Here is an 8384-nt window from a genome sequence, read left to right on the forward strand (position 1 = left end):
ACTGGATGATCATTGTGGTCCTTTTCAACCCAGGCCACTCTATGATATAATATGATAAGAGTTCACAGGTTTATGCAGGATTTTTCTTATTCTCCTGTAGGCATTCAGTCTTCAAAAGCCAGGAGTGTACATCTTTGGGAGACGAAGCTGCAAAAGAATTTTGAATAGTTTGAACCTGGGGGTGCTTCTGGCTCAGCTAGTATCAATGACATGTTGGCTTTGGAAAATGACAAACTCCTCAGTCTGGTGCTGGAAGAATTAGAAGGGTTTGAAACGTGGGAAAATAATGGAGAAACAGCTTTGAAATGGTTATTCATCTCCTTCAAATACACCCACTGGACAACTGGGACAGATACAAGCTTCAAAGGAAGGTACCTCCCAGTGAGTATGTTCACTTTTATTGTTATAATTAGCTGTGCTAAATCACCAATCCAAAGTCTTTTGTACATAGATGGAGACTTGTCATCATAGCAAAGTCTGACAAGGATACAGGCTTATTCAGGTACTTATTCATAATGCAGATGCCATTCTGGGTAAAGCAAAGAACAAAACTCAGTAGGACTCATAAGTCAGTCTTGAGTCTTCTTATTTGCACATAGGAAAATAAATTAACTCCTCCTAAACAGACATAGACCATAAGATTTTCTCATAAGTCTGGAAGGGACAGTTATAGTCTGAAATTCTTGATGAATGACTGTCCAACGCCATTCCCAACAAACGTCTGCTTGATCTGTTTATATACTCATTGTACAATCTGCCAGGATAGTTCCTCAGGTGCTTCAGTGTATTCACAGCCAGAATGCTCCCTCCCTGTTGCAGTTTAGCACGCCATGGCAGAGAAAGCAGTGTCTTCTTTCTCTCTTACTAGCAACATAGGAATTTCAATAGATTGTTATGCTCAACCTCTCTTCTCTAGACTATGCAGATCAAATTCCATTCAATTTATTTGCTATTCCTTTCTTTAAAGTATAATTAAGGTTTGTTTATATATTTATTTATTTATTTTAACTCCAAATTCAATCCTATTTGTCACCTTTCTTGAAGCACTGCACCCTACACTAAACACTTAACTCCCATTTATAGGTGTATGTATAGGTATATGTATATATATCCCAGTGTGACAACTATCAGTATTTGAAACACTATGATGCTTCTGACCATTCAGCATGGGTTTACCAAGTTTCTCAAGTCCTTTATTGCAGCACTTAAAAAGCACATTAAAATGCCAGTGTGCAATAAAACAAAAAACAAGCACAAAAAGCAACATTATCATGTTGTCAGTAGCTTCTGTGACACTGTGCATCCTGCAGAATGTTTCCCAGTATTTTATGATGCTATGAAGAAACTAAAGAGCTTTGCAAAGGCACCAGAACTAGTGTAAGACTTTCTTTTCCATATAATGCAAAAGAGTCTCACACATAATCCGTTGCAATAGCTAGATGCTATGAAAGGGCTTTCTGAAAATAAAGTCTCTAACCTATGTAATTTATGAATAATTTATTATAATGCAATAAAGCAATAATTAATATAATAATTATAATTTATGAATAAATAAAAAAGAGTTCTGGTCTGCTCAGGTAGATAATATGGAAGGAAATAAGAGGGCTGCTATGAAAGTAATGCCTCATATTTTATTGTGTTGACCCATGACATCAAGGGTGGATGTTAATGATACATCACTTAAAGCTGAACCTTTCCACCCATATTCCATTACATTTTATTGCCACACGACAGATGGCAGTAGAGGAGTGGTCTGACAGAAAGGTGTCTGACGTGGAAGAACGGATGAAGCAAGGGTATGAAATTGAATCCCCAGTGAGAATCAGGAGTTTACATTCAGGAAACTGTGTATGGAGCTGAATATTGGCTTCAATGTGTTTGAAAAGGATGGAACATCACAAAGTTTGCCCTGTGTGGGTCCCATAAATGCCCACGCAGAAATAGGAAGAACACTGTGTACTTGTATATCAGTATCTGTTGAACCAATATGAGGCTGAAGGTGACAGTTTCCTGGAGTGCGTGATTACTGGAGATGAAATATAGGGTCAGTGTTATGAGCTGGAGTTAAAACATCATTCCATGTGATACGTGCATTCCCCATTGAAGGAAAAGTTCAAGATGCAGCCCTCAGCAGGTAAAGTGATGTGCACTGTCTTTTGGGATAGGAAAGAGGTGATCCTAACTGGTGGCTACTTGTTCCACGTCCTGTGCTCCCGTGGATGTTCGTAAAATCCTAATTCTTAAGTAAAGCTTATGTATAGAATGACAAAGATTTCACACCTAGTTTTTGTTGCTATTTCTAATAGCAACTAGGTGAAAACAGCCTCTCTTTTTCACCCTTGCCTTACTCATGTTATGTATACATGTTCACAGATCAATGAAGCACTTTTGATGAGCCCCTGCCAAGATGTCAGTCAAGCACCTGGGAAACTTGCCAGAAAACCTGTCCTTGTGTTGGGCTAATTAACTCTCAGCATATCTGTAATTGTCCCTATTAGCTAGAAGCACATGTTAGGATCAGTACTAAAAAGACAGCGGTAGGAAATCAGACAAAAGGGTGCCTTTAGGACTGCCTGTATTCGCAAATATAATCAAAACTATTAGCCAGAACTATCATAAACTTAGCAGCGCACTTGGTGTAGTCAATCCTGTTGTGCATAGCACCACTTCAAATTACAGCTATGTGTAAGCTTGACCAGCTGGCAAGATTGTGAGCATGTCCATCCCTCTTCTCACCCAGCGCTCTGTGTGGTACCAGGGAGCATATGCTACAACATCATGGGATTCCCCACCAAGGCAAGCCCTCAAGATGTGAGCAACTGTTCGTGGCATTCATAGAAAAGGCATCACTCGCAGTATAGCATTTGCCAGGTCAGGACACTAATGGCAGATGCTGGTGGCCTCTAGTAATCAAATGGCTGTCTGCTTGGGTCTGATTTACAGGAAAAAAAGCAGAACCTCAAATTAATTTTCTACTCATGTGTGAATCAATTCCAATTCACACAAGTAAAAGGAAATGGGCTATGAACATGGTAAATCAACATTGCAGTTTATAATCACCTATGTGGTTGCAAATCATTATGATCACTTTTTGCCCTCTGTAATTACAGTTGTGAATTTGATTCAAACCTCAGTGAATTCAAAGCAAAGCATACATTGATTTCATTGTGCTTCAAATAGGATGGAAGATAAAATAATCCTATGTTCCATAAAGCAAAATGTGTAATACACCCCAAGGGCTTTCTTCTGAAACATTAATTCACATAAGCCTCTCTCTTCACACTATCTCCACACATAGATAGTCCCACTGTATGAATATATGCAGCTGCATATGCTTCCCTCCTTGTACAGCAGCAAATTCTGTTACTGTCGTCTTTAGTTATTTGTTTGTAGCTTGAAAATTAATGTGAGCATCAACATAGAATACAACAGAAATGAGATAATTTGTAGAAGATTTCTTTCTCTGAATGTTGCCGAGAAATTTATAAATCCAGACAGCACAACCATAGAAATGGAATTAACTGCCCACTTGCATGATTCACTAAGTGTATTTCCACAAAAGCTAAATGTATTTGCCTTTTGCTCATTACAAGCACATTTTTTTATGGCCATCTGAAAGTATTCCTGCTTAGATTCAGAGTTTGCCCGGCGCTTAGCTGTCTTTGCAAGCATATTATGCTCTTAGTGGCTTGCTGCTAAAACCCTGAAGATAGATTTTTCACTGGTATTTCTTTTAAGCCTGTCCAAAGTGTCGCCCAAGTGTCTTTCGTTACATGTTTGGCTGAGTCAAACTGCCAGCACATGTAACTTTAGTGTAATAAATGCCATTAAAGATGAAATGTGAGGATTAATAGGCTTGTTTAAGAAGGGATAAGCTTGCATGAGAGCTTTCTGTTACATGTTCAGCCAGAAAAAATAACCCACAACACAGAACACTGTGATTTTCTCAAGCCGTTGAAACAAGAGTAACCACGGAGGGATCTGTTATTGCCCTGCAATGTAAATTAATGACCTAACACAGCATTCACAGTAAGTTTTCTGATGTCTTTAGTGTGTGGCATTTCTTTGGGAGCCTCCACTTTCTTCTCTGTTTCTCCAAGACAAGTCTCTTATAGTTCAGGAAAAGCAAGTTATAATTGAGCTTGTATGTGGTGATTTTTACATGTAAGATAGAAAAAAAGAAACAGAAAGCATACAGCATTTTGAATGTCTTTTCTCTGCTCCTGCATTGTGACTCAGATTTATTACATCTAGTCATTTCCATTTCATCAGCTTAAGACTGACTGCTGTGGCAAGGTGGGTTATGGATAGATTAGATATGCACTGTTGTCATCGTGTTTAAGATGTCAAGATGATAGGGGTCACAGAGAGTTCCACCCTTTCTACAGAATGCTGTGGCTTGACTGCTGTATAACATTGTTTTTTCAGGCTATCTGCATCTGCGTGAGGCACGTGCCAAACAAAACCAGGCTGCACCAACTTCAGTTTTGAACTGTAACTGTTCAAACACTGTATTGCTTAGGTTTAACCCTGGCCTTGTGATTTGTCAAGGCAAAATGTCCATTGAAATCATTGTCCTCAATTCTTGTTTCACCTCTTGGTGTCTACAATTCGTCCTTAAAAAAGAAGTGAGAACTAATATAATGGAGTTAAGTTCCAGTGGTCAGCCCTGCGAAAGTTAGAAAGGAGTGGGGAGAAGAAATAGTGGAGCTGGCAACATCTTTGAGACCTCCAGGTGGAGCATCTTGTTCTACTGATGGCTTTAGAAACACTTGCCCTCTGTTTCTTTCAGCTGAGCCCAGAAAACTTCAGTGACATCTGGGAGAGAAGTGGTGAGTATGCACTGATTTTGGAAGAGCCTTATTTCAGGTATGGCCCCTTAAGTTTCCTGGATCATGACAAAATGGTGCTGCCAGCAGCCCTTCCCAGGGAAGGGGAGGAAAGCTGAGGACTACTTTTAGGTAAGCCCGGCATCGCACTGCTGTATTTTGTATGAGATTCCTGTCATGCAAGTCCTATAAATGTCACTGTGAAGTTTTGTGACTAAATTCTCCTACAAAGCCTTGGAAATTTACTCATTTTGTCACTTTAATGAAGCCTGTTATGGTTTAACGGGATGTTTGTAGATGATGGGATGAAAGACTGCTTCATTAAGTCTCCCAAACTTTATTGAAGTGTCATATCACAAGCAGAGGCAGTCACTAGCATGCTAACAAAAATAAAGCCTAATGAGTGAACTAAAGTATTACAGGTGTGTCCCAAACTTGGGTAACTATTACAGCTGTCCAGCTTTACAGTAGCTAGAAGTGCTCTGCCCCTCTTTCCCATACCCATGGTGCATCTGCCAATTTTTCATTTCCTTACAGATGAAACTGTACCTGGACAACTACATTAATACGTAACTTGTTGGCAGCATGGGCTGTGTTATGTGCGGTCTGCCTGTTCCTGCTTTACCCAGAGAGCACCAACAGTAAGCTGGACCATCCTCAGCTGGCTGCAGAATTCAGGTTGCGAGAGCTGCCCTGTGGCAAGTGAACTGCAATGTGAGTGAGCTTCTTGAGTGCTGTCCTTACCTGGGTGTAAATGTGTCTTGTGTGGCATTACAGTCCCACTTTCTTTCACTTCTTCTATTCCTGTTGGGACCATGCCACTGTGCAAGAAGTGTGACAGTTCTGTTGGGAGCTGAGCTCCAGTTTTGTCCAAACAATCAAATACAGAGGCTAACCTCGCTTGATGTGAGAAAGAAAGATTCTTTGAATGGCAGGAGATGTGAGGTGGCTGTACAGAAGTCTGTACATATGTGAGGCACTGCACATGCAGTCTGCAGATGATGATGTGAGTGAAGGCTTCCCCTTTACGGAGCTGAGGTGTTTGCAAAACCACATGAAGGGGTGGCTGGATAAGCTCTTTCATATTGCCCACGACTGTGCGTATTCATCCACCTACTCAGTCAACATTTTATGAGGGATAATCTATAATGGTTAATTAACAGACTATATACTGTTTCCCCAGACCATCATTTTTTCTTGCCTTGCATACTGTATAAAAGGTAGAAGGGAAATTCTGCCAAATGACGGCATATCCTCTTTTGCAACAAATGGAGAAGCATGCTGGGTGTGAGGCCTCCTAACTGGACATGCAGGTGCTTCATTTCATCTGCACCTGAATTTGGAAGCATTGGAGTTCCAGCTGCTCACCTTTCATTTCAAGGTTTCTGAATTGCTTTAATGAAAAATGATTTGATTTTAAAGATGAAAGGTCAGACTGTGCCATCAGTTTAATTGGATTTGGCCGTGGCCACTTTGACGTTCATTTGTGATAGGAAAAACAGACTTAAGGGATTTCAATCACTCTTAAACTCATAAACGGAGGGAAAATGTTTCCTGCCATCGGTCAATGAAAATTGGTGAGGATCATGGCCCGAGGCACAGCTATGAGGTAAACAACCCCAAAACCTCTCTCTTGGAAAGGAAAAAAAAAGTAATAAAAACATATCTGTTGTGTGAAATTCAAAATCTCACTGCTTGAGGAAGCTTTTAACTTTTCCTTTTGTTTTTGAATGCCTACTGATGCAGCTATAGGTAGCAATTTCTTTGTATCCTATACAGTGGCATTAGATATAATTAGAGGAGTGTGGCCATTGAGGGTTTTTTTTCTCTCCTGGCACACTTCAATGAGAGAACAGGCTCCCCCGAATTCTATTTCATCCTTAATTGCTTCTGAAATTACTTTGATGTGTGTACAACTTTATCTGCCTAATGTGACATGGAATCATATTCGTGCTCAATATATTGCTGCTTGTTTTTGGACAAAGAACACTGAAATTTTGCATACGGAGTTATTCATCTTGGCAAAAGGGGGGAAAAGAGGATAATGAAATCTGTAAGAATTCTCAGGGAATACATTTTTTTGCAGCATATATTTGTATGCAGCAGTGTACAGCTGAACTACTGTAATGGAACAACAAAATACCATAGTTCTACTGATAGATATAAGTAGATAATCGAAGATCTGTGCCTTGCTGTTCCTCAGAAGACTTCTTTTAAACTAAAAATGATTCATTTGGAATGATTTCAGTTGCTGAAGCATGAAGCAGTAAGATCTATTTTGGAATATTAAGCAACAGCTTTGATGGCTGTTAGAGTGACTTGCAGGATTCTTGCAGGTCATCTATACACTGCTACATCTAAGTTTGCAGGTGACAAATCCCTGGACACAGTGCCAGGCTTTCAGTATTTTTGGTACCGAGGCTGTATTTGGGGGATTCAGGACTGATCCCAGGTGGGTTCATGGGTTGGACTTCCCTTTTGGAACTGCTGCATCCTGATTTGGGAGCAGGGAGGTTCATGGGAACCTGGTATCACTGCAGTGCCTGCAGTGCTCTGTTGATTTGAAGAATTTCTTTCTACACATCTTTCCTTGTGTGTTGCCTTGCCTTAGAAATGCTTATATCTGTGCCAACTGTGTAATGCCCACAGGGGCGAGACCAGCAGGGGAGTAATACCTAATTAAAACTGCAATGAAGTAGGTCAGCTAGTATTTCATGAACAGCAGTAAGAGCTCTAATTGTTCATAGTTCAGAGTTCCTGTATTTACTCTCAGCAACAACAAAAAATTGTATATCACCTAGAAATGTGATGAAAGCACAAACAGAAAACACATGCCACACTGGGTTACAATTATAAATATTCATGGTATTCAGTGAGTGTCATGCTTCAGCTCCTGCAGGTACGTTCAGCAGTAGATTAACATTGTTCCTTGCATCCTCTTGTAAGGCTGAGTGAGGACTGGCCCAAGAGAGTTAAGTATTGCCTAGCAAAAGAAGCAGATGAGAAAGCCCTTTCACTCACACACACAAAAGACTATTATAAAGAAATGTAATCCTGCTCTTAGATGACAAAATTGTTTGTAGTATCATAGGAGTACTTCAGAATTTCTGAATTCAGAGCTTTTGACAAGTCTTCTGGGGCTTACTGGTCTGAGAAGCTGAGTGACATGTGATCCTTTTCCTGGAGATCCATCATCTTTTTCGCTTCCTTCCAGGATTGATCTAGCACAAAAAGCTTATGCTTGTGATGTGACAGAACTTTTCATTTCGATTGGATCAAAGAAGTGCAGTGACAGTTAAAAATTCATAAGAGTGTTAAAATGCTAATATTTTTAAACTCTCAGAATGTGCATGCACTATTTAATTGTTTACTGTGACTAGCTAAGTGAAGAAATGCCTGGAGGTTTCACAGAGCCAGACGACCCTGTTTTGCTGTATCTTTGGAAACACTTTGCATCTGGCCATGTCTAGCCCCGAAATCTCACAGTACAGCCAAAGTGGTAGCTGTGTGAGAAGATGGATCTCTCAGCCAGAGCTGCTACTGTTAAGTCTGTGC

General features: G+C 40.1%; 1 long non-coding RNA gene across 1 annotated transcript in view; it reads left to right on the plus strand.

Moving 5' to 3' along the window:
* LOC107310833 overlaps window positions 1-6410 on the plus strand; it is a 29478-nt gene extending 23068 nt beyond the window's left edge. Inside the window, exons 5-7 of the long non-coding RNA XR_001553749.2 lie at window positions 101-381; window positions 4793-4832; window positions 5367-6410. This is a non-coding gene — a long non-coding RNA (uncharacterized LOC107310833). The remainder of the gene's footprint in view (window positions 1-100; window positions 382-4792; window positions 4833-5366) is intronic.
* Window positions 6411-8384: the final 1974 nt, after the last annotated feature.

The sequence above is a fragment of the Coturnix japonica genome, chromosome 3 (assembly GCF_001577835.2).
Source record: "Coturnix japonica isolate 7356 chromosome 3, Coturnix japonica 2.1, whole genome shotgun sequence".
Taxonomy (NCBI): Eukaryota; Metazoa; Chordata; class Aves; order Galliformes; family Phasianidae; genus Coturnix; species Coturnix japonica.